This window comes from Malaya genurostris, chromosome 2 (genome assembly GCF_030247185.1).
Source record: "Malaya genurostris strain Urasoe2022 chromosome 2, Malgen_1.1, whole genome shotgun sequence".
NCBI classification, from domain to species: domain Eukaryota; kingdom Metazoa; phylum Arthropoda; class Insecta; order Diptera; family Culicidae; genus Malaya; species Malaya genurostris.
In genome coordinates this window covers 65,333,703-65,356,958 of record NC_080571.1, presented here as the reverse complement: position 1 = coordinate 65,356,958, position 23,256 = coordinate 65,333,703, and the positions used below count along the sequence as shown (strand labels likewise).

General features: G+C 37.5%; 1 protein-coding gene and 1 non-coding gene across 11 annotated transcripts in view; both read right to left on the bottom strand.

Annotated features, from left to right (window-relative positions):
• LOC131427464 (protein winged eye) overlaps window positions 1-23,256 on the bottom strand; it is a 758,071-nt gene that overhangs the window by 465,028 nt on the left and 269,787 nt on the right. The window lies entirely within an intron of this gene.
• Window positions 10,960-11,042, bottom strand: Trnal-cag (transfer RNA leucine (anticodon CAG)). Its single transcript has one exon. It is a non-coding gene; the product is annotated as a tRNA-Leu (tRNA).

Genomic DNA, 23,256 nt, shown 5'->3' with positions numbered 1-23,256 from the left:
ACCACCACCACACACAGGAACAGTAAATTTCTTAATTAAAGGCTCTGCGCTTCCGGTCGGTGCCGCGCACACGGTTGGAGGTTAGAGACCAGGAAAAACTTGTGCTTTCTCGCAGTTTTGCCAGTGAACAGTGGTTTCCGGAAATGTGTAAGGCTTAGCACCTTTTTCCTTCTGTTTCCTCTGTCCCCAGTTGCCGTTGTGGGTATGGGTGTGTGTGGGTGTAAATTGCCTTCAAGACACCCATTCTTTAATTTACTAAATTGGCCGCTTTTGCCTTTGTCGAGGTAAACTTTTTGCCAAAGGGGTTGAAAGGGACTTCTCCGCATCGGGATCTACGCTTCCTCTCCCTAACCCAAGATTCCCCTCGACGAGTCTCATCAAAAGGGATTCATTTTTCGATGATTTTGAGCTGTTATTGTTTGATTGTTTTTCGATAGGAGGATTTATCGCAAGCCAGCGATTTTGGAAGTTTGCTCCTTTAGTTGTCCTCGGTTACCAACTTTCTGTCCTTAGATAGGGTATTTTCGGAATGAGCTGCTGCTGCTGAAGACGGGTCTGTAAGCTTCTTTTCAATCGAATAAGTTCCAGATTGAAATCACGGGGCGGGTGTGCATTCGAGCAGATTCATTAATTATGTTTTTGTTCCGCGCTTTATCAAACTCAGAAGAAAGCATACTTCAATGCGAGAGTTTTCAGCCCGTGCAAGAATAACAGAGCAGATGTTTATTTTGTTACCCCTCACTACAGGGCATCGCGAAGGATATGGTAGGACTTTCCAGTCGTATGCGATGCTCATGGAAGGTATTGTTTTGCTGTCTACCCGAATAGAAATTTACAAAGCATAGTCCTTTATTCTACAACATTAGAATAGTCTCACTGTTTCTGTATTGTTTGACTATGCATTTCACATATTTTAAACACATTTGTCGTCAAATAAAAGGTGAACTTGTTTGAAGAAATAATTCTTTCGATTTTTCCTAATATTTCATAATATTCTGGAGAAAAGTAGACTCATCTTAACAAAATTTAAATCACGTTTTAAGCAATTTTTAAATCAATTCTCTCAAGTAGTGGTTCTGGTTCTTCTGAATTGAATTAATGTACTTATAATTCTTATGAAGTTACCTTCGATTGTTCTCAAAGTTTCAAAAACATTTTGAAAAATGGTAACAATTTCTTATTGGTCTTCGATTTTCCAATGGAAAGCAATTCATTTTGTATACCAGAGCTTAGTAGTTTAACTTGAATCACTAGGCAAACGGGAAGTTTCTTCCTACTTGGAAAAATCTATGCTGGCCGACCATTGCTTAAGGAAATGATCAATTGGATTGGGCTAAATAAGAATGTGATTGCTTTTGGCATAACCAAATTCCTGAGCCTAGAGTTTGAGCTTGATTGACCATCCCTGGTTGCTTCTTCTTTACGTATTAAGAATCTGTTGAAATTGTGTAGAGAATTTCTAGACGAGCACACCTGGGACTATCAAATCTTTTTTCCCAGGAATTTCCAAATTTGTCAATGTACACTGAGGACTCCTTTTTAGGCGGGGATACTTAAAAAAGCCATACAAAAAAATACACTAACATTGGAAACTCGCGTAAAAAACTCAAACCTAAAGAATCTTTTTATGTCAAGTATCTTAGAAATGCATGAAACGTGTAATCTCAGAAAAAAATTGAAAAAAATCAACTCTGGGACTTGGAAATCTTTGAAGATTGGCGAAATCGAATTTTTTTTTTAAGTGTCAGAGAGTTGACTTAAAACATGCTGGATAACATTGGATAACGACGTTTTATGCATTTCTAAGACAAAACAAGAAAATCGGATAACTTCGAAAATTGGCGTAAAAAACCGCGTAACTTCGGAAATCTGCGTAAAAAAAGATCTCAGTATACATCTTCTGGTAACTCCAGAATATATAGATCAGTACTGGCTACACTGTCAATCAACAGACAGAATTTTGTGCTAATCATATTCAGAAAAGTTCTTTTTCGTGACTGACTAAAATCGTATCCAAATGATAAATTTTCATACCTAGAAATCGAAAAAAGGTTCTGTTACGGTGAGCTCTGGACCTATCATTGAGGCTGTCTGCTATTATAGAAGTGTGATAAATCGCACTTGTAGTGTGACGAGACCGATTAGTAACCCGCGACCTTCATAGCTCGGTAGTTGATGAGGATCGATCCACGGCAATCAGCGAAGCTAACAAATCTGCGTTGCATCGTTGCATTTTATGAGCAGCGTTCAGAGAGCGTATAGTAAAGGAAAGTACACATATGTAAAGGGCTTAGCTTTCGTTATTAAGAATTCTAGATTACGCCTACAATGTAACTTGAATGTAAGTTGTTGATGAAGTTGGACGCCATCCATCCAGAAAGTATTAGAAATGAAATAGCTATTTTTGCTTTTCTCTAAAGAAGGGTTATAGAAATGCTAAATGCTAGAAACCTATTTGAGTTGAACAGTTTTGCCTTTCTCTATAGAAAGGTATTAGAATTGCTGGAAAAAACGATTTTCAAACGGAGCCTCGGAGACCCATAGTGTTATATACCATTCGACTCAGTTCGACGAGATCGGAAAATGTCTGTGTGTGTATGTATGTGTGTGTATGTGTGTGCACTTTTCAAAGATATTTGAACGCGCTCAATTTTCTCAGAGATGGCTGAACCGATTCCAACAAACTTGGGTTCGTTTGAAAGCTACTGTCGGGCCATTGATCAAGTTCCGATCAAGAGATCGGAAAATGTCTGTGTGTGTATGTATGTGTGTGTATGTGTGTGCACTTTTCAAAGATATTTGAACGCGCTCAATTTTCTCAGAGATGGCTGAACCGATTCCAACAAACTTGGGTTCGTTTGAAAGCTACTGTCGGGCCATTGATCAAGTTCAAAGATCAAATGGTTGTGACTTTTCGTTCCAAAGATATGATGGTATAAGTGGCGTAACCGACAAAACACGTTGATTTTTACCGCTCTTATACATATAACTTTACTTAGGACATAGAAAAATTTTGATAATTTTGATATTTTTTAGTCCCAGAAAGTCGATATTTTCAAAAAAATTTTTTTCGAGATGACACTAAATCTCGACGTTTCATGCAATTCTAAGACTTTTGGCATCAAAAACATTTTTTTCGATTTTGAAAATTTCATGTGCATGAGTGACATGGTGATTTTTCAAGATATATGAAAATTCCACTAAGTTGACTAAGAAAGGTTTTTTTTAGATTAGCATCACTCTTCTCATACAAATAGGCAACGCAAATGTCAAGCACTAGTTTGGAAAAAATGATGCTGATTGTGTGCCATAAACCAGGGGTGGAAATAAGCAAATTTTTTGATTCACAGTAAATAAAAATAGTCAGTATTATCTTCTTATATCACGTATTTATTGTAAATAATATTAAAAATTAAAAAAAATTAATGATTTTTGATAAGATAAATTTTGGTTTTACTTAGAATTTTAAAAGGTCTTCAATTTCATTTCCCACAATTTAAAACACAATTTTAGTTTTGTTACCCAATTTTTTAATCACGGTGTTTGGTTTTTTGATTTACAATCGGAAATCTTGATTCACTTTTTCATGCGCAAAATGAACTTATTTCCACCTCTGCTATAAACACTGAAGCATGCTTTCGTGAACTACTTGAATCAATCTGAATCAATTGGTGTCAAAATTAGTATTAGTAATTATTTAATAAAAGTATGAAATATATTTTCATGAGACTGTTATGATAGAAGAGAAAGGCATTATCACACCACTAGGTGGATTAAGAAGGGTTTTTTTTCATTCTCAAACGGCGAAAAAATCAATATCTTTTCAACATATCAACGAAAATGATAATTGCAATGAAACTTAAAGTTTCCGAAAATTTTCTTCAGAGCGCAATTCAGGAGCATATATCTCCCCATTGATCAGTTTTCCAATTAATAATGTGTCGATTGACATCTGGCCTGATATGGCGTCAGATTTGCCGGGTTTAGTCAAGGTAGGTTTCATAATACCAGACGAACGAATCGTTTTAGAACTCTTTCAATGCGTATGCTTCACGAAATTTGATGTGGAATCCAAACTACTGCAGCATTCTCTAGCAAAGTCTAGCCAAGTGAACAATACGAAGCCTCCAAACAATGAGAATCTCGAAAGTTTTAAGCGATTTTACCCAGTTGACGTAATACTTTTGAGATGATCAGTGACCGTTGTCAATCAAACGATATTTTTTTATCTAGCAGTAATCCCAAATCGCATACCTCTATTCAAACTGAGCCATCGATGTGTAGTCGAATTTAACAGGACTCAGAGTACGGTGAAACGTTATCACCTAACAATTTGCAACGTTAATCAAAAGTTTGTTTTGGCTACACCAATCTACGAACAATCCAAGTGCATCTTGTAATCGCCAACAAACCTCCACAGTACGAATAACGGGCTACAATTTCAAGTCGTCTGCATATGTAAGTTTGTAACCATTTCCCAAAGCAAATGAAACATCATTTAAAAATAACACGAAAAGCAAAGGTCCTAAATAACTACCTTGATGAGCTCCTGATTTGTTAGAGAATTGAGCTGATGTACTGTTGCTCAGTTTTACTCGTAGAACTTTTCCGGAGAGATATGAGCTTAACCAGAACACAAGATGCGCGGAAAATCCGAGACGAGATAATTTACTGAGAAGTACTGTGTGGCCAATTTTGTCGAAAGCAGCTTTTAGACATTCATTAGTAACTCTTACTCGTAAGACTTTTGCTTTATACGTCGAATAATTTGAGGATGAGATGAAAAATGCTAATTTATGGATAAAGCAAGGAATTTTACAGGCGATTTTTATCAAAACAAGTTGACAAAAATACTGAATAAATTAACGTCAATTTAAAACCACTTTAAAGGACTTATAAATGAAACACTGGTGAAAGTTGCAAACACCGAACTACTAGCATCTGTATCTGTTACAATCTCTTGACACTAGTGGCGAAACAGTAAAGATTTTATAGTTTTTTTTTACACATCAGCAATAGGACGTCAAACCGAAATAGTTATTCTATTTGAAGGATTTTTAATAATTTTCACATTTCAAAGGATTTATTACATAAGAACCAATTCACACCCTCTCATTCTGCTTCTTACGCAGAAGGCGATAGCACCCAGTCGGCGCCGTTCTATTGACCTAATATCATCATAGACACACGGAGAGGCTTGAGATAGCACCTTGTGAGTGCACTTAGTTACCTCACCTTTCGACGACCAGAAAAATTTACATCATGGTAGTACAGTTGAAATATTATCTGTTCGAGATGGCTTCCCTGCGGAATCCCAGGGGATGCGTGGAAATTTTTAATTTGCTAAACGACGATTTCTGAGATATGACTGTAGCCAACGAAGAATATTCAAACCAAATCCAAGTTTGTCCAATTTAGCATCCATGATGTCGGGGTTTATTACCGAATGCGACGGAAAATTTTGTGTAAATAACGTCTGTCTGTAAACCGTTACACATTGCATCAGTCACATAGGATTAAAACCCTTCTTTATCTACCTAGTGGTGTGATAATACAATTCTCTTGCCACTCAGTCTCATTTAAACATTTGTAAGATTCTATCCTCGGCTAATTAGTATTGTGAGCTTATCAAATAACCTAATAGTAGCTTTCAAACGAGTATAAGTCTTTCGAACTCGATTCTTTTATTATCGTGAAATTTTGTTGTCTTGAAAAACAATACGTCTCTTGAACCGGAAATGTTCGGCATAACCCTTCCAAATTGGATTGACATTGTTAACTTTTTAATAAGCCTAAGTTTATCGAAATTGGTTGCATCTTCGAGAAAATTTAGTTTACGTCACTTATACCATTATATGTCCGGAACCCTGAGGTGACAGCCATTTGATCTTCGAACTTGATCCACAATTCAATAACGATTGCATTAAAAAAAAAGGTGCTCAATCCACCTAGCAGTGAGATGATACCTTTTTTTATCATCCGCATGTGTTTTTTGCATAAATATTCTTCGGTGTTTTAGTTCGCATGACATTATTCTAATGATATTCAAGCGGCAATTTAAAGTTCTATCTACTCATTACCCTGTAATGTCGAAACTGCAAATCGGATCGAATTTTAATCTAAACATGTAATACTCGATTGAACCTTCCATGAGATGTCGAAATAAATTCCATTTTAGAGCTTACGGTTATTCACGGTACTACCAGAACCAGTATTCAAGAACCAGCATAACCGAAAACGATTCGTATGGCCATAAATTAATATGACGTATAAATTGCAATAGTTTTGAGTCCAAATTTGAAGCTTTTTTTAAGAGTCATCTTCTATATCGGTATGAATTTTAAAAACTCATCACCCTATAATTTAAAAATCGGATAAAATTAATTAATTTTGTATGGGACCATACATCCTTTAATTTGAATTTTTGTAGTTGAAATTTGATTTGGACTTTTTTGAGAAAACAATTGAGCTTTGAGAAACGATTCGATACTGGAACCGGAATTCTAAAATCGGTGTAGCCGAAGTCAGTTAAATCCACCTCAAGAGCTGTATAGTTTACATTTGATTCGAACTGTTTGAAAATCAGTGTAGACATCTTTTAAAAATCGTAGTGCGAATTAAATTGTTGAGTACATTCCGAATCGAAAACTGAATACCGCAAAAACTGAGATAAGTTTATTTGTTTATCGACTATCCAAATCTACAAATCCGATAATACCTAATAAATCTACATTTTTATACTAATCACCCTGTATCTCTTAAACCGGAAGTTGGATCTGACTAAAAAGAGAGATATGTTATAGGATCTTTAGACCTTTCATTTTAATCTTTTATGGTTCCTAGATTTCATTTGAATCTTAGATCGGTTCAGCCATCTACGAGAAAATGAGTAACACTATTTTGATTTCGTTTCACATATCATCCTGTAGTTCCTAAACCAGAAGTCGGATCCAAACATAATTCAGGAACCTTGTGTAGAAGCATACGACTATTCATATGAATCTGAGTTTGTAGAAAACGGTTGAGTCATCTCCGAGAAAAATGAGTGAAATTATTTTTCACACAAGCATTTTCTGATCTCGGCGAACTGATTCGAATTGTATATGGATGTTATGTTCTTCCAGAATTTGTTGCTGTAAGTAGTTTTAATAAATATAATTATGGAATTGCTTTCAACTCGAAAATGCTGCCATCATCTGGTTTACATATTCGAACGATTATGTTGCCAAAAATGAACCGTGCTAAAATCGGTCCGAGGCAAAATTTCTTGAAATAGTATGCTGTACACAGTCTTAGTTGGTACTTAGAAACAATTGTATGTAACAGTATAAAAAATCGTGTTTCACGTTGCCCCCAAGCATTGCGTTGTCATACAGCGCTCAAAATTGCTACTGATGGAATAAGGTGAAAAGTCGCTTACACAAAAATGTCGATATCTCCTTTAAAAGTGGACGGATTTTTATAATTCATGGCTTGTTGGATAGGTATTACCGTACGGAATCTAAGTATTGAAACGTATTCTGTTTTCAAGGTCAAGTGTGACAGATACTGTCAAAAAACTGAAAATTTTGACATAAAACTTCGCATAACTCAAAAAGTATACATCCGATTCTCAAAACCATTCAATAGCGTTCAGGGTGACTGGGAGACCTTTCATTTGCGACTAGTTTGATCAAAATCGGTCCAGCCTTCTCCGAGATCTCGACCTCTTAGTTGACAACACATATATAGACACACACAAGGACATTTGCACAGTTTGTCGAGCTGAATCGATTGGTGTATGACACTCGGCCCTCCGGGCCTCGGAAATTTTTTCTAAAGTTTGAGCGAATTCTATACCTATTTTTTATATTTATAAAAAAGGTAAAAAGGCGGGTGGGTAATGTCAGAGACATAACTGGATGTCGTGAATACGAAAACAACTGACATGTTCCTTAACATTTCAGAATATAAATTAGTTGATAAATTGTATGAAATTGTATGTAGAATTTGAAACGATGCACCTAAACTAAAGTACAGATTAGTTACCTTTAACATTCTCAAACACAAATATTATTAAATAACCAGTATAGTTCTTTATAATAAAATAATGGTGGCTCTGAAAAGAACCTTCTATGAAAGCGTTTGTGATGGAGAGTGATGAGTTGAATTCGAATTCCGATGGATGCCGCTGACTTCAGTCATCTAATTCCAAGCTGAACTGTTGTACGTGGGTGCGATACTGATATGGTTGGTGTAGGTGTAGCGTTTACAACCGATTATAATCTTCCAATGAAGAAAACATTAATTCGCTGGGTTGATCAATGATACGATAGGCCTAATTTATTGAACGAAACTATCAATATGCTATAAGGATTCGTTTCTAGCATTCAGGAGGGTCAAATTGCGTAATTCTCTACGACATTAAACTCTGGAACATTTTTCGCAAAAACAAAGAAGGCTTCACTTGATCTCGATTACTGTGAATTTCACACAGCAAAAAGTGCACAAATCTAACCAAACTGTTCTAGATTTGCATTAAACTGAGGATATTTACCGTCAATTTTCGAATAACAAATTCTAATAGTTCTTCAGAATACTTTTTAGCCATTAGAACGGCTGATTTTGTGTAATGCTCTCCACCGTTGTTTTTTTCAACAAATGCAAATGACTGGCAGCTGTGACGTAATCGCTCTTGTCGGAAGCGAAACTAGCTTTGCAAACCACACAAAATACATCTGCTCGCAGTGGCGATAGAATCCAAACTGATTCAATTTTTGTTAAGAGCTTTCTTTTTACATGATTTCGTTTGTAGCTTTTTCACTATTGGGTGGTCCTAACGGCTATAAAAATAGCCGCATACAGAATTTTAATGTCGCTTATTTCATTTCGGATTTGCATAATTTATTGAAAGAAACTATCAATATTCTGTAGGAATTCGTTTCTAGCATTCAGAAGGAACAAATTGAGGAATTCACTGCGATATTCAACACTTTTCGGAACATTTTTCTCGAACGATTTGTTGTACAGCAGCAGATATTTTGTTCATTTCCTCAGAACGCGTTCTGATTTCCTCATTTGACATGGGTCAAATGAGACAGGTTTTTCAATAGTGTACTATTGAAGTACTTCAATGCTTTTGCTATACACGTTTAAGTTGAAAAATTTCGATTCTATTGGAAGTTAGATTATATAAATCCTTTCACAGATCACTGAGCTATGAGCTTTAAAAATACGAGCAAGGCAAACGCGCCTTTTGGATTATCCTTTTTGATACTCGTTTATACCAAACATTTCAGGAAAGTTTAATTTTGAATTAATTGAGATTATGTCACACAACTGATAATTTTATCATAAAATTGTGATCATATTTCCGATGGCGTGTTGCAAAAATTATGTTGATTCGTTAGATACAACAAGAGATATTCACGATCAAAAACTTATCACTCTCTCAGAGGGTAAATTTTGAAAAGGCACAGTATAGTAAAGTAAGTCGTATTCACGACAAAAGACAAAATTGTCGATTTTTCATGGGTTTACCTTCACCCGAACTAACGAAACTACCCATGCAGCATCAAACATAGTAACCCGTGAGTCAGAAGACAAAATTTGACAGCTCTAACTTAAGACAGCTCGAGGGAAAAGTGGCTTCATCGCTGCAAGTTCCCCAAGAAGGTTCTGCTGTGGCTGGCAATCAACGAGAAGGGGTTGTCAAAGCCGCTCTTCTTTCGCTCCGGATTGGTCGTGAACGGGGAAATTTATTGTACGAAATGCCTGCCGGAAGTTGCGTTGTTCATTGAATGATAGCTATTATGATAGTTTTTGAGTTATGCGAAGTCTCTTATGAGATCATAAGAGCGAATACGCGTTGTTCTGACCGGATTTGGTGTCGGCCAACTACACTCGAAGCGATCGTTGGAGGAGATGGAGCGGCTGAATATTGATGTGGTACCCAAGGTAGCGAATCCGCCCAACTTCCCCCAGTTGCGTCCCATAGAGAATTTCTGGCCCAACCTGTAGCGCAAAATCTAAAACAATTTTGTCGCGTAATCTGAGAAGACATTGTTGAATAAAACGAAGGAAGAACTGCTAAACATGCCTTCGGCTATTTGCTGGAAGACCGCTCACAAGGACGTAGATTTTTTTTGCAAGTAAACCTAAATAAAAAATAACAAAAAACCGTTCCCAAAATACTGAACGAGTATTTCGTTTATTATGTTGTTCAACAAACTCGCAACGCCCAACACGATCTAACCGCCTGCTCAGTGGGCGCCAATGTTTCGATACTGTTAACTTTTATTCGGGTAGCATTTTATCTTTTGTAGACTTCTGGAAAGGAAGAGTAACTGAAATAAATCGAATTTGGAAACGATTTCTTGCAACTTAAAGCTTTTGCGAGACTTTAAAGTAAACGGTTGTTCAACAAACCTTGTTTGGAAAGTATAATCCTCTACGACCGACCGAGTTGATTGTGCCATTGTTGGCAATGACGTCTGTCGGAGATAACAACTTTTCATCGAACGCCTCCTACGTCTCCTCACAAACGCGACATCATCTAATTAAAGTTTGGAACGGTACGGCCTAGAAAGGACTAAACTTGCGCATACCAAATTTCTCCCGGTCGCAAAATTTTCACACAATTCCACTCAAAAAGCATTGTTTATTCTCAATTTTGCACTTTTCATAGCAGTTTGATTTGTAAGGCAAATACGTCTCGGCTTTGTGGACGACGACGTTCACGACAAAACAGGCGACGGAAACAAACACAAATAATACACCACCAGTGCCCTTTCGGAGAGAGAGAGAGATTTCATGCCTTGACTTTGCCGTTGTTATTGAATATAATTTAAATAAATATTCTAAATTGAATATGCAACGGCGGTTGTTCAATTTTTAAATTGGGAACCTTAATTTCCAACTGGTTTGGTTTGTTTATGCCCGTCATCAAAAACAGTACACGGTCCGCCCAAAAAAAACTCTTGTCAGAAGTGGGATTCGAACCCACGCCTTCAGAGAAGACTACGACCTGAACGTAGCGCCTTAGACCACTCGGCCATCCTGACTTCGTTGCTTCCCATCCGTCGGTAGATCAATATTAAAGTTGTACCCAGACACGAAAAATGCTAGACGCTCTGGAGCTAGGTATATTTATACAGACGCGACGAAAATCCAATTAAATTGCACACATTCTCGCCAACGGTTCCCGCTTCTCGTTCTTGACTCTCCACCGTTCAGCATTACTGTGTGTGGGGCAAATCAACGTGTGGGTTTTTTTGTATATCTGTTGAACGGACAGCTTACGGACCGGCTGGCCTCCTACATATGATCGGTCGCGGTCAGTTCTGTGCTGCCCGGCGAGGGGAAGGTAACCAAACAAAAAGCGAAACAGAAACAAAACGAAAAAAAAGTTTATTTTTAGAACTCGCACACTTTTGCCTGGGAGGACGGACGGATGGACGGGATTGTGCTGTGGTTTCTAAAAATATAACCATCATTGAGGATTGGAGGTAAAATTAATCGGACTACCTACGCTACATGAAGCCAGTTGCCCGTATCTTTGCTGATAAGCTTGATTTCTTCTTTTCAAGTTCGCTCGTTAACACCGTCCGGGCTGGCAGCGACGGTTACTACCCCGAAGCCGACCGATTTCTGTAGTCAGCAGGACAAGAGGGCAACCCTGTTACAGCTTTCAGCAGGGGGCAGCACTTTGTTTACATATGGCTCTCCGACTCCCGGCCCGGCTCTCTATCGGTTTGCCGTTCTGCTGTGGTGGGGACATTTTAATGCCTCTTCGTTCTTTATTCCGAGAATACCGAAATAAAAGGATTCATTCATTCGGAGTTTGAGTAATAAAAACGAGGAAGGGGTCCTTTCTGCCTGTGTCACTCTCGTTGCTACGGGTGTGTTGCTTTTATTTTTATGAGTTTTTATGTGTCTTTTTTTTTGTTTGTTTGTGCCTAGGTCCCCTTGAGCACTGCTGCAGAATGAAGACAAATGGGTCACGGGTCGTTTTAAGTGTCCAGGACTAATCTCGCCTTCCTGATGATTATGGCCGGGATTTCGAAGGATTTCGGCGTAGGAAACTGGTTGTTTCGGGGAACAAGACAGGACCATAAATATGGCCGAATGGATGACCGACGTTAGTGAATTAGATGAGGCTCGAATGGTTCTCTTTTTTTTTTGGTTCAGTCATTTTTATGCTGTTTCAGCGCAATGCTAACCTACCGGATCTTTCCAGACAGAGAAAATAAAAAAGTCTGCTGCCGGAGGTCTTTTCCAGTTTTGTTTATTATTTGCCAAACACGTGCTGCTACCTCCTATTTCGGCTGCTTACAACTGCCGGTACTCTATCGGTTTGTTTTCACAAGTTTCTATCGTTCCCATTCCACTATTTACACTCTGACGTAAGAGAGCTTCTTTAGTGGCCGGTTCGGTGATGGGAATTTTATTCGAACCAGATCATCGATAGTCTAACAGTTAATCCAGCCATATTCAACGAAAACATACTTCTATCGTGCTGGGAACTAAAGCCGTGCTTAGACCAGTGAAAGTTTACAGGGGTAAGGTGACTCATAAAGATGGAATCTTTTGAGGAGGCAGGGGAGAGTGACATCATAGTTTACGGATTATTGTTGATTCAATTTCTTACATGCACTTATGATTGGGTTATTAGGTACGTATTTCATGTTTTTAGATTAAAATAGTAGTTCTTGTCTGAATTCTTTAAATGTAATTTCTGTACACACAATTTCTGCAATCTACAGAACTCTTTTTATGTTTGCACCGAAGTGCAATGTCTTAACTGTCGTGCCGAACGTAAATTTGAACGTTTCTCTACAAACTTTTGTTCTTCGTTATGAAATTAAATAACGTTTAACCGAGAAAAAAAGATATCTATACAGCAATTCCATGAGAAATAGATGTACGACCTTTCAAATATTCGTTCTCCATTGGAAAATGTTAGATCCGCATCTATTTTTATTTTCATTTTGCTATTAGCGTGACCATTACCATGTTAGGTGTATATTGTTCGATTCAGCTCGACGAACTGAGCAAATGTTTGTGTGTATGTATGTGTATAATGACAATCAATTTTCTCGGTAATGGCCGAACCGATGTTCACATTCCTTGATGTATATTTCGCTGTTCATTGGAGCAGTGGTGATGAAGGGTTTCGAAATCTTACCGCAGCTACAAATTGCTTGCCAGACCATAGCTTTCTTACCAAACTTTTCGACTTCAATCGATGTCTTGGACTGGTTTAACACTTGCCCTTCTCGCACCGTATAATATTGTGGTCCCGGCAAGGATTTGTAATCGAGTTTCACGTAGGTTTCGTCGTCCATGATTATGCAGTTCAAATTTCCAGCAAGAATCGTATTGTACAGTTTTCGAACCCTCGGCCTGATCAATGCGTTTTGTTTCGGACTACGTTTTGGTTGTTTCTACTTCATATAGGTTTGAAGATTCAAACGTTCTATAGCACGAAGAACATTTGACTTCGAAGTGCTCACTTTTTTGGCCACATCCCGAACTGAAACCTCCTTTTTTTGCTCGAACGCCTTCAGTATACGTTTATCCAACTGAGGGTTAGCAGGACCTTTTTTTTCGACCCGTTTTCGGTTTATCCTCAAAGGTGTTATCCTCACCGAACATCCTGATTGCATTTCGTACGGCTTTTTCACTTACTCCTTCCATTTTTGCTATTTTTCTCAGTGACAGTCCGCGTTCTATGCACCATTTGTACACAATTTTTCGACGTTGTTCTGCTGAAAGTCCACGCATTTCGAAACAAACTAATGAAAATGAATAAACAACTGCACAAGTGGTTAGAGAAGAGTGTAAACAACAGGACGCAGCCATAAAAATTGACAGATTCTGAACCATTGCGAAATGGTAGCGGTTTTTGGTTGCATCCATACTTTCTGGGACAGTCTTTATTCTAGGGTCAAATAAACTCATATCAAATTTTCATAGAATAAAACCCAAATTAACAGGTTTGATAGTCCAACAAAAATATCCAAGTCCGACTTCCGGTACTAATATTACAAGGTGATGAATTTTCAAAATTTTAAACCGCCATAGAAAACCTTTAAAAAAATTTAAACCGCCATAAAATATCTTTGAAGTTGTGCTCAAAACTGTTCCAATTAGTAGGTCATGTTGGTTAATGGCCATACGAATTGTTTTTAGTTATACTGGATTACTGGACCTGTCATTTATTTCAAACCGCCATTTAAATAGAAATTTTGGGCTTGCAACTGTTTCAGTTTATAGTTCATATTTTCTACTTTGTTGGGTATTCTAAAATTTTAACTTTGTTTCTTCGCTTGTTAGTTTTGCTATTGTTGTCATAAGAGCGTTTTGGTGTTCCTTTATTATACACGGAACCACCCGCGATCACATTTCAACCAGAATATTAGTTGATTTTCTGAATTCGATTGGTTAAAATTTGGTACAAATAATCGATTGTTGTTTTAACTAAACTGTCATTTTTGTTTTTCGATTAGCAGAAACGATAGTTGAAACAACTAATTTAACTGTTTGAAAAAAATGCTGTCAATTAGTGAGGACACATACCTTTCAATATCAACAAATAATTTAGTTGAAATAACTGGTGTTGTTATTGAAACAAAATTCTGGTAGTTAAACATTGCAAATAGTTGAATCAACTCGAACAATGTTATTGATTTGCGAAAATAATCAAAATATACTTACTGATACACGTCATGATCTATTCGAAATAAGTTCGGTATGTTGAGATTCATGAAATAAATATCGTTGTTAAAATATAAACAGTATTTTATATTGACATGTAATATCATTAGGGCTGGGAAAACCACCGATCACTACTGATTTCAAGTGATCTTAACCAAGGAATAAATTATCATTACGAAATCAGAACTGATCTGATCTCTAAGTGATTTTGATTTTTGTATGATCATGATCATGTCAAGTCGAGATCAGTAAAGATCTAAATTCTAAAAAAACCTCTGATTCGATCGGAAAAGATTGATGTAGAAAAACGTTTTCAATCAGCATAAGTGCCCGGAGGGGCGAGTAAATTAGCGAAATTATTAAATTTACCTAAAATGAGTATTGAAAGATGATGCCTTCAAACGGTTGAACTAATGTTATGCACTGATAATTTTAGTCAATTTATATGAGCTTGGGTGCATCAACCGCTGGGAATTAGAATTTTGCAACGGCAGTTCAAACGCGCCATTCAATCGCAGCGCGTTCTGTGTGTTTGAAACCCTTCGCTCCTGTTACTTTTCTAAATTAAATTCATGTCAAAAAGCGTTTTATTGCTAATGCATGAACATCATCATCGGTATCAAACAGCTGGAGGTAAAACAGCTCAAATTTGAAGCATAAAACTTTTGCGCATACCTGAAAGATTACGAGATGATCATTAATTAACATTTTCTAATTTGTCACCTAATCTTTTTCATCTTAAACAAGGTTAACTTTATCACAACACCGCTGTTAGATAAACACTTGTTATCATGAATTTCTCAAATCGAATGAACACAATTTCACCAAACGCTTTAACCATCGATGTTTTTTTCATTGACATTTTGAAGCGACGCGAACAGATTTCAACTAAAAAGGTTGTTGATTTTGCATTGCGATTATTGTTTTGCTTTCAACTGTCTCCGGCATTTGACAGCATTCAAAACAACATATTTTTCAACTACTTGAATATATGCAAATCAAAAACCATATTGGTAGAATCAAAAAGAAATTAGTTAAATCAACTCTCGCAAAAATCAAAAACTTCGATATCGCAATTTTATGATCGAAGGGTTCTCCGTGTATTAATAGTGTGAAACATTTGCTTAATCTCCAAACTCACGATTTTTTTAACTGACAATGTTTTGTTGATTTTGTTTAGGATCGGTCCGTTATCAGTTAGCTATTGATATATTTGAAGGAGTCTGTTATGTGGTTTAGAAATCTTCCTGATATTAGCACTTAACTAGGAATGACTCACGTGCCATTGTTTTTTGTTGCTCTGACTGCAGTAGATCCATAGCTATCGTCATTGTACCGGCAGAAGCTTTTGTGTATATTGGATTGATTTAGGAGACTGTCGTCTGGATTCATTTAAACTTATAATCTTCTTTGATATAAAAGTAGTTTCTGTATTTGTCAAGAAGCATCGTTTCAAGCCAAATAAATGTTATAATGAACTCCTCTGTTTTAGTATACTTACTACAGCTTTCCTCCATGATTACCCATATGAGCACCTCGCGTAGTTTACAGTACCCTCCACATCCACAAACTCTACCCTTTTGATCACATCTGCAATGACTGTCTAAACTCGTAGACAAAAATAAAAAAAATACCCTTATGACGCTCTTAAAAATTACAGAAAAGCACCAGTGCCAAGTTTGGTGATAATTTACTGAGTTTTCATAGAACTTTGCCGACAATTTGACTTCCAGCTTCTTTATTAGCGACAATTGCTATCCCTTCACGCGTATAAATATGCTTACGAGCATCTTTTAGTTATTATAAATATCTGTACCTGTTGAAAAATGTCGATTGTTGCAAAATTCGAAACATTCAATCTTTAATTTCCCCTGTTAGAAAACACTTACTACACACCACCCCATAAAACTTGACAAAGATTCTTGAAATGGTTCATTATAACTCAAATTCAAAAAAAAATGTTTGAAACGGTTAGATCCTACGGGCTCCGGCAGTAATAAACGCGTTTTTCTCGAAAGCAGCTGTTGAAAGTCCGTATCCATCGTCATTCAAAAACTACAGTCTCAATTTTTTTTTCAAATTTTGTATACACTTTCCACATATAAAATACCAGACCCCAACGTTTTCCTTTTCGTTTTTTGTTACTTTGGGGAGGTTTTACAACTACAAAATGGCGAATTTTTTCGTAAAAAAAATTAGTTTTGACTTTAAACGACCACCAATAATTTCAAACGAAATAAAAAAATCAAACAGAAACGTTGGGGTCTAGATAAACTGCTTCTCTAACTATGTTTCTTTGATTTGTTGACTTCTGATTAGTCTGCGCCGAGATAGAGTGGACACCGTAAATCATGATTTTAATTAAACGTTCTCAAAAATACCTCTTCACCGACTTATTCTTCAATATTTTTCCACGAAAAAATTACAAAATGTTGTTTGAATGATGCTTTGTGTATTACAAAACGTTTGAGTTTATTTTGTTGACCGGTAGCTCTGAAAAAAATTCGCAAAAATGTTGTTTTTTTTCATTATTTAGACCCTATAGGCTCGATTGAAAGCTACTATTGGGCCATTAATCAAGTTCGAAGATCAAATGGCTGCGACTTCTGGTTCCTGAGATATGTGGGTATAAGTGACATAACCAACAAAACGCGATGTTTTTTTACCACGCAATTTTCTCAGGGATGGCTAAACCGATTTTAACAAGCTTAGACTCGTTTGAAAGCTACTATTGGGTCATTGATCAAGTTCGAATATCAAATGGCTGTGACTTAAGCGCTATTGTTCAAAAGTTTAAGCACCTCGAAAAAAGTTCCCATTCAAAATTTGAGCTAAATCGGACATAGGTAAGGGGTGCTACCCGGCGGTTAAGGTTTGAAAATTTTCGATCTTGAAAAATTACCACAGGGGAGTACATGAGATTACCGAAATTGAAAATTTATTTTTGATGTCAAACGTCTTAGAATTGCATCCCAGAAAGTCGATTTTTCAGAAAAAAGGCCCAGAAAGTTGATTTTTCAAAAACAATTTTTTATTTTGATGTCAAACGTCTAAGAATTGCATGAAACGTTTTGAAAAAATTGACTTTCTGGGATGCAATTTTAAGACATTTGACATCAAAAATAAATTTTCAATTCCGGAAATCGATTTTTCGAATTTTTTTTTTCAAGATGACACTAAATCTCGACGTTTCATGCAATTCTAAGACTTTTGGCATCAAAAATGGTTTTTCGATTTCGGAAATTTCATGTACTCTTGCCCTATGGTAATTTCCACGATAGAAAATTTTCAACCCTTAACCGCCGTGTAGCACCCCTTACCTATGTCCGATATGGTGATTTTTCAAAATCTGTGAAAATTCCACTAAGTGGACTAAGAAGGGGTGTTTTTTAGATTAGCATCACTCTTCTCGAAGTCAAAAATCAAAATCAAAAATGAGCCCAAATTAGTGTCAGATATTATTTTAGAAAAAGATAAGAATATCGTGAGACTGAAGAAAGAGAAAGGCATTATAACATCACTAGGTGGATTAAGAAAGGTTTTTTTTAAGGTTTTTGTTTCGCCAGTACTCTATAACTACCCTATAACTCAGGAACCGGAAGTCGGATCCGGATGAAATTCAGGAATTCCGTATGGAACCGTGAGACCTTTCATTTGAATCTAAGTTTGTGGAAATCGGTCATACCATCGCTGAGAAAATTGAGTGAGATCCATTTTGGTACATATGACCACTATTTCCGGTGCTTACGGAACCGGAGACCGGGAACCAGGATAGCCGAAACCGGTTTTTTAGTTGCCTACTGATAATTGCTATCGATTTTTGTAGTTTTGAGACCAGTTTAGAAATTTTTTTACGTTTTTTTGTTTCGCCGGTTTAAGTGACGGTGTACAATATTGAACACACTTTACCCTATAACCCCGGAACCGGAAGTCGGATCCGGATAAAATGCAGGAATTCCATATGGGACCGTGAGACCTTTCATTTGAATATAAGTTTGTCAAAATCGGTTTAGCCATCTCCGAGAAAACCTAGTGAGATTTTTTGACACATACACAGACATTGCTCAGCTCGATGAACTGAGTCGAATGGTGCATGACACATTTTTACTTGTCGGTTTTTCAAGTGTTTGCATAACCTTTCTATATGAGAAAGGTAAAACATCATATATTTGCTTTTTAATTGTATAAATGGTATCGGACGAGAGGAGCAACGCTTCAAAATTTCGCTCGTACATCTCGAAAATCCGTGCTACTCGCATTCCAGATAGGTGAAATTGGTAAGTCGAATCTACCGTCACCAACATAATCTAATTATTCGGAGAACGCCAGAAATACTGCGTCGGGAATAAAAATCTTAAACCGGAGATTGCACAAATGTTGAAAAAAAGCCAGCTGTTTCGAGCGGAAACCCAACCTCTCCATCTGAGATGTCGTTGGCAACCTGGGAATTCCATCAATAGTTGTGTATTAAGCTAAAAACCGGGCCGGATTGTTGTCTATTAATATAGTGGTGATTTCGTTACGCTAAGTGAAATAAGTCGGCTAGTGCAAAATTGTTGTAGATGTACATGTAAATACTTGTTGTGGGCGAACAATTCCATCGGTCACAAAGAGGACGCCTTTCCAGCCAAAAAGAACCACACAAACAAAACGCTAGTGGAAGCAAATATATTCCATATATGCACAGATGGTCCAGTGTGCTGTTGTTAGAGTCTTCATGAAGTACAGAAGCCGTGAATATAATTTTCTTTCTCGTTGGTCTGAGCGTCGTTCTTCTCACAAAATATTCAACTGCAAGCTAACAATCTTCACGGGGCTAGGAAATGATGAAGATTATATATTCAGTTTTCGCTAACAGACTGATGACTAGCTCTCCGAGCGCGAACGGATGTTATTGATGACTTTATGCCACGAAAACTGTTGTTGTTATATCACTTATTTAATTCGTGTCAAGTTAATAGAGGGTGAGAATTCTTAGTTATACTTGAATATTATAAACAGAAGTAGCAGAAGTGTAGCAATTAGCAATGGCGATCTGGTGATCTTAGCAAATACTGCAAACAAACAAACGCTTCGTTTGCTGGGTGTTATAGAGAAACTAGCTCCTGCACTCTTGTTACTTCTGTAAATCATGTTCCAGCTGAATAGCGATTCGATAGTTTAGAGCCAATCATCAGTCTGTTGGCGGAAACTGAATATATAATCTTCGTCACTTTCTAGCTCCGTGAATATTGAGAAACCGTGAGAAGGAGAAACAGTAGCAGGGGTGAATATTGTTTGCTCTCTTCCATTCTCGTGCATGGACAGCCATTCCAATAAAGCAACAAGGCTCACGTTTTTTCAAAAGTGACATGGTTCATAAAGCAGGTATATTCATGAATATCATACGCCGTGATGCATGTGTACTCATCTTCACTGCTTCATTCATCCAAACCCTGTTTATGACCAAATACATTGATTTTGGGTATACCGGATCTTCGTTTCAGTTTCCGGAAGTATAAAAAAAAGTGATCGTGTACTTCAAACCGGAAATCACTCAAATTTCTTGAAAGCGGATTAACCGATTTTCACAAACTCAGATACAAATGAAAGGTCTTGTATTCACATATCAAAATCCTGAATTTTATTTGGATCCGACATCCAGTTCCGGAAATATGGGGTAAAATGTGCAAAAAATTGTTAAAATTGGTGCACTAACTTTTCTTAAAGGTTGCTGAGCTGATTTTCATAAGCTTAGATTCAAATGAAAGGTCTTGTGATCCCATACGAAATTCCTGAATTTTGTTTGGTTTGTACTTCCGGTTCCGGAGTTATGGAATAAAATATGCAAAAATGGAAATAAGCGTACTAATTTTTCTCAAAGATGTCGTGACCGATTTTTACAAACTAATGTTCAAAAGTATGGTCTTATTATTCAATACAAAACTTCTGAATTTCCTCTGGATTCGATTTCCGGTTTCGGAATTATAGGGTCAAGTGTGTTAAAAATTTCATACCACCACTTAAAGGGGCGAAACAAATGATTAAAAAAAATTATAAATCGACATCAGGACTGCTTAAATCGGTGGTCATTATCTGTAGACGGCCACACAAAGCGATTCCGGTCATTCCTTCAAAAATCGAAAAAAAATTATTTTGAAGATTACCACAGTATTATATATGATAGAATGATTGATATGAGAAAGGCATCATTACACCACTAGGTGGATAAAAATAGGGTTTTTTGATTCTGTTTGAATTCAAAGCCATAAAATAAAGCTTGATTTGAGCAATCAAACCGCTAAATGCTGGTTTCCATAACTTATTCGAAATAAAAGTATTGCGTATATTAATTCTATTATTCGGTTAATTTCTGATTCTTTACGTGAAAATAATAGATTTCTAATACCCCATCCTGATATTAAATCAAAACAACCCAAGTGCAGAAACGTACGTCTATCAATTAAGCCTAAGCCAGTATAGTCCCTTTTGATCGTTTTCACTTCAAGTGTACCGAATATACCGATTTAGGATTTGCCAGCACAACAACGTAACGTTTCCCGCACTTGTAAATTCAATCCAATCAAAATCGAAGTTCGTTTTCCCCTGGTTATTATACCTCGTTGCACTGCGTGATTAACCCCTCCCCAGCACAGGAACTGATAATTGTGTGATAAACACGCAAGCAGTGAGGAGATCCCGTCGTTCTACATTTTCTCTTCTGTCTTACGCCTAAACTACATGTGTTCTCCCCCTCTTCGTTGTGATATTTAGCCGCCCTTCGAACGAACAAATGGTTTGTTATCTGCTAAATTCGATCGCCAGTGTTCCTACAGCTGGGTAGAATTATAATACTACTTATTCTTCGAAAAAAAAAATCACAAATAGCGAGGGGTGCCCGTGAGCTATAATTATTATCCTCGCGAGAAAATCTCCTCTCATGAAAGCGCATGTTGATTAGTTCATGAAATACTTCAGCGAGGTTTTTTTTTTTGAACAATTGAGGAATTCTTTCTTTATTTTCAAATAACATACTCTTGATCCGATGAATACGGCTCACATCAAACTGAGAAGAGGGCCTTAGATCCTGATTAGAAGACGGATTTTGTTCGTTATCTTTTTTAAGTGAATAGCTCCGATCAGAAAACGTTCAACGATGACAAAATATGAACCCGTATGCCATGAGTAGTCAATGCCCAGCCACTTCAGTTGAATCGTTCTGCCGCTCTCTAATGACAAGTGTTATTAAAAACGAACGATCCATTACTACCTTATTCCCAACCGATGACAGATGCCATCAGTCAGTACCCAAGTGATCACAGCCCGTGAACAGTGTAATCACCTTCCATTAAACTTAATTGTAAACACTTCATAATCGATAAATAAAACTCGGTACTTTGTCCACGACTCCTCCACCGGGTGTCGGGTGCAGTAAGTTCGAAAAAAAGGACACTTGGTCGAGTTCGAGAGACACTCATCAGTGCGATACGATACGATACGATATGTATCATTCCCACCACTTCGCCCGCGACAGCATTCAATTCCCATCGTTTCCCCAAAGCAAACGCAGAAGGAATCCATCCATCGAAACGTGGGGCGGAACCAGGTCAGATACCGCGTTGGACCTTCGAATGAGATGCGAACAACATTCATTGCGATTGCCGATGGACGGTGGAACTTTGCATCGAAATCACCGTCGACCGTCACCGAACCGTTGACCGGATCGATTGATGGTAATGGTAATGTTACGAAATTAAACATCGATGAGCATCACTCGTCTTCTCGTCGCTTACTGATGGTTGTGGTGTGAAACGCCATGGCAAAGACAGGATGATGCGGCAGGACATGAATGAGAGAACCACGCTGGATGGATGACGGAAGCAGCAACCAAAAAAAAAACAGTAGAAGATCTGCAACCACATGACTCGCCCAACCTACACAAAGCAACTTGCTTGTGCTCGTCCGAGAGTGAGTAAATCTGTATAATTAGGATAATTTTTCATCATAATCAACATCGTTCCGGACAGGACTAACAACGAGTACTCCGGTATGGCCAGTGTGTAACATATGGTCGACTGTGTGGGCAGTTCATTTATTCCAGCGACGGAAGAGCGCCAGACCGGAATGAAAGGATTGGGTGTTGGGTTCCTCAAGTAGTAGTACCCGGTCCCGTAGTAGGGTAAGTGCGCTAAGCAACAGCAGCAACAACAACAACATGGTCACGAGGCCGTTGGAGTGTGAGGCCGTCGGACAAGCTGCAATTTCGAGACTCACTGAAGCGAACATTTTTAACTCCTGCTAAGTGGATGGACGGGAAAATCTCAGCAAACGAACAACCAAGGCAAATGTAGAACATAATCCGCGTGCAAACTAACCACCGGTTCCAGAGAAGACAGACCGGTGCTGTGTTTGTGTTTCCGTCGTCGGTCGGAAAACACCAGCCTCGGTAATGGGCTATCGACGATAGCCGATGATTTCCTTTTCGAACGGATAATTGCCCGTTGGTGGATTTAGGAGGATTTGTACGTTCGGATATCCGTGCTAGGTCCCACTTCTAGCGCCCCGTGTTGGAGTAAGAAA